Raw genomic sequence first — 4578 nt, 5'->3', positions numbered from 1 at the left:
GCCGTCCTGCCGCACCACCGCACCGCCGTCCTGCCGTATCGCCGATCCCGCCACTGCCCGCTTCTTCTTCTTCTTCCACACCGCCGTAGCTGCTCCACATCGCTCCTTTCTTCCTCAGCAAATACACAGCGCCGCCGAGACCGGGGAGGGGGGAGAAAGAGAAGCGAGAAGGGGTGTTGTTTCGGGAAGAAGGGGAAGGGAAAAGGGAGAAGGGGGAAGGTCGCCGCCGCAACAGCTTCACACCGCTGCAACCGCTCCACGCCACTGCTCCTCCACGCCGCTCCTTTCTTCCTCAACAAAAACACAGCGCCGCCGAGACCGGGGGAGGCGGGAGAAAGAGAAGCGGGAGGGGGTGTTGTTTCGGGAAGAGGGGGAAGGGGGAAGGTCGGCGCCGCAGCAGCTCCACACCGCCGCATTCGCCGTTCACCGCCTCAGCCCCTCTTCTCCACCACCACCGCAACCCTTTCCCTCTGTTTTAATTTTTTATTCCTTTTTCTTTAATTTTTCTTTGGGGACCATTTTGGAGCGAAAAAAAGGCGAGGGACGAAAAAAACTTTCAACCCCTACGTTGGGGACCAAAATCACACTTTTTTCTTATTAAAATAATGAATAATTTGAATTTCAGAAGTGATTTGAAGTTAACGTGTATTGAAAGGTGTAGTAGTTTTGTCATGGATTGTGCCTTTGATTTTTCCAATATAATTTTAAACCGTTGATTTAATAGATGCAACGGTTAGGTTTTTTCATAGAACTGAATAGTTAATTTGAATAGTTGTTGAGACGATTTTGATAAAAGTGAATTGGTTGGACGAGAATATTGAGTTGGTTCACCGTTGTTTGGTGATTTGATTGAGTTTGATTGCGCATGTGTAAACGATGCGACTTTGAATTGAAGAGTTGTCGCGAATGGATCAGTGTTTGTACTTGTATGATATGTGATTGAGTTTGTTGACTGTTGATAGTCATAGTTCGGAATTGAAGATTGAGTTTGATTGCGCATGTGTAAACGACGCGACGACTTTGAATTGAAGAATTATCGTGAATGGATAATTGATTGAAGAGCGTTGATATAGATCTGATGATAGTTGATATAGATTTGACAATGACTGATAATGATTGATATAGCTCGGATAATGATTGATATAAATCTGAAAACTGAGATAATAGATATAGATTTGAAAATAAAAAACAGATATAGGTCGGCGAATAGAGATAACAGATATAGGTTGGCAAATAAAGATGACAGATATAGATCGGCAAATAGAGATAACATGTAGATCGACAAATAGAGATAACAGATATAAATCTGCAAATAGAGATTACAGATATAGATCGGCAAATAGATATAACAGATATAGATCGAAAAATCAGATATAGATCGGCAAATAGAGATATCGGATATAATTTGTCAAATAGAAATAACTGATAAAGATCGACAAATAGAGATAACTGATAAAGATCGACAAATAGAGATAACTGATATAAATCGGAAAGTAGAGATGATAGATATAGATTGGCAAATAGATATAACAGATGTAGACCGAAAAATCAGATATAGATCGGCAAATAGAGATATCAGATATAAATTGGCAAATAGAGATATCAGATATAAATTGGCAACTAGAGATAACTGATAAAGATCGGCAAATAGAAATAACAGATGTAAATCAGAAAGTAGAGATGACAGATATAGATCAGAAAATCAGATAACATATATAGATCGGCAAATAGGGATAACAGATATAAATCGAAAAATAGAGATGACATATAGATTAGAAAAATAGAGATAACAGATATAGATCAGCAAATAGATATATCAGATATAAATTGAAAAATAGAGATGACAGATATAGATCGAAAAAATAGAGATAACAGATATAAGCTGAAAAATAGATATGACAGATATAGATCAGAAAAACAGATATAGATCGGCAAATAGATATAACATATATAGATTGGCAAATAGGGATAACAGATATAAATCGAAATATAGAGATGATTGATATAAATCGGAAAATAGAGATGACTGATATAAATCGGATAATAGAGATGACTGTTATAGATCGGCGAATAAAATTTTTTTTATATAAATCGGCAGTTAGAGATGATTGATATAAATCGGACAATAGATATAATAGATATAAATTGACAAATAGGGATAACAGATATAAATCGGAATATAGAGATGATTGATATAAATCAGAAAATAGAGATGACTAATATAAATCGGATAATAGAGATGACTGTTATAGATCGGCGAATAGAGATTTTCTATAAAAATCGGTAGTTAGAGATGATTGATATAAATCTGACAATAGATATAACATAAATTGACAAATAGGGATAACGGATATAAATCAAAATATAGATGACTGATATAAATCGGATAATAGAGATGACTGTTATAGATCGGCAAATAGAGATTTTGGATATAAATTGGCAAATAGAGATGATTGATATAAATCAGACAATAGATATAGATCGGCAAATAGAGATGACTGGTATAAATTGAAAAATAGAGATGACAGATATTGATCGAAAAAATAGATATAGATCGGCAAATAATTATACGAGAGATGATTTGAAAAATAGAGATGACAGATTTTTTATCGGAAAAGCAGATATAGATTGGCAAATAAATATAACAGATATAAATTGAAAAATCGAGATGATAGATATAGATGAGAAAAACAGATATAGATCGACAAATAAATATAACATATAAATTGAAAAATTGAGATGACAGATATAGATCGAAAAAATAGATATAGATTGGCAAATAGATATACTAGAGTTGAATTAAAAAATAGAGATGACAGATATTGATCGGAAAAATAGATATAGATCGACAAATAAGTATACCAGATGAATTGAAAAATAGAGATGACAGATATTGATCGGAAAAGCAGATATAGATCGGCAAATAAATATACCAGATGAATTGAAAATAGAGATGACAGATATTGATAGAAAAAATAGATATAGATCGGCAAATAAATATACCAGATGAATTGAAAAATAGAGATGACAGATATTGATCGGAAAAATAGATATAGATCGGCAAATAAATATACCAGATGAATTAAAAAATAGAGATGACAGATATTGATCGAAAAAATAGATATAGATCGGTAAATAATTATATTAGAGATGATTTGAAAAATAGAGATGACAGATATTGATAAGAAAAGCAGATATAGATCGACAAATAAATATACCAGATGAATTGAAAAATAGAGATGACAAATATTGATCAGAAAAATAGATATAGATCGGCAAATAATTATACTAGAGATGATTTGAAAAATAGAGAGATGACAGATAATGATCGAAAAAACAGATATAGATCAGCAAATAAATATACCAGAGATTATTTGAAAAATAGAGAGATGACAGATAATGATCGAAAAAACAGATATAGATCGACATTTTTCGGGCCTTAATGATTTACTATATGACCTTGTTTACAAAGGTGCAGGTAAGTTTGAAACCATTGGAAGGAAATGGGGCCTATAGAAAGAAGGGTATTTATTTCGAGGTCCATGGTGAGCGCCAATTGTTCTTGTATGGATACCTGAAGGGAGAGCTCGGTCTCTGGGAATTGACGCCGAGTTGTTATCTTCAATGCCGATCTTTGAGCTTTGTGGTAATCCGAGCTTTACTCCAAGAGGATGTCCAATCGCGTAGAGCTTTGAGTAAGAAACAGGGGAAGTGTACCTGTAAAGGCACTCCGAATCTTAAGTTAGTATTGAGAATTCAATGTATCCTTTGAAGATAAAATATCATACCTTTATAGGTGAGATAAAATAGGTCGATTACGTTTCTATTGATCATCTTAATTAAAGAGCAATTAATAGGTTTTAATAAGTGATAATGTCTGGTCGAACGTTTTTATTCCAAGATGTAATCCGTTGAGTTTGATTGTAACGTATAACACCGAGTTATAACGTAAAGTATCAAGTTATAGTGCATAATACTGAGTTATTGTATATAATACCGAATTATAACATCAAATTTGTAACGGCTGTATCAAAGTTGGTATTTACAAAACTGTTCTAACACTTAAGTCAATAAGTTGAATATGTTTTTATGAGTTATATTTTTTGACGATTTTTTATAGTGTTTCTTGTAAATGATGAGTTACTACCCCTTTTCAATCTTCACTACTTATCTAGAAATGAATAATCATAATCAAAGTGATAAGTTATTTATACATTATCCACTTATGGGATTGATGTAATTGTTTTATCTAAGGAATACCCTAAATTTGACATGATTCTATCCCGTTTATTAAAGACTTTATTCCGATTAGAACCTGTTCTGCAATGGATCGAGTAATTACTTGCCCTATATCAAATAGGGGTTGAGCGGATATTCACGAATTCGATTCTATTATTAATTTTAACGGTGAGAAACTTTAAAATTCAAAATAATTTAAATATAATATCAATATATAATTTTTAATTAACAAAGAGAGATGATAAGATGCCAATGAGTTATAACTCAAATGGCATAATCTTTCCATACTCAATTAAGAAATTGCGGATTCAAGTTTCATATTTTTGGTTAAAAAAAAGT

The sequence above is a fragment of the Arachis ipaensis genome, chromosome B01, assembly GCF_000816755.2.
Source record: "Arachis ipaensis cultivar K30076 chromosome B01, Araip1.1, whole genome shotgun sequence".
NCBI classification, from domain to species: domain Eukaryota; kingdom Viridiplantae; phylum Streptophyta; class Magnoliopsida; order Fabales; family Fabaceae; genus Arachis; species Arachis ipaensis.
This window is presented reverse-complemented; position numbering follows the sequence as displayed.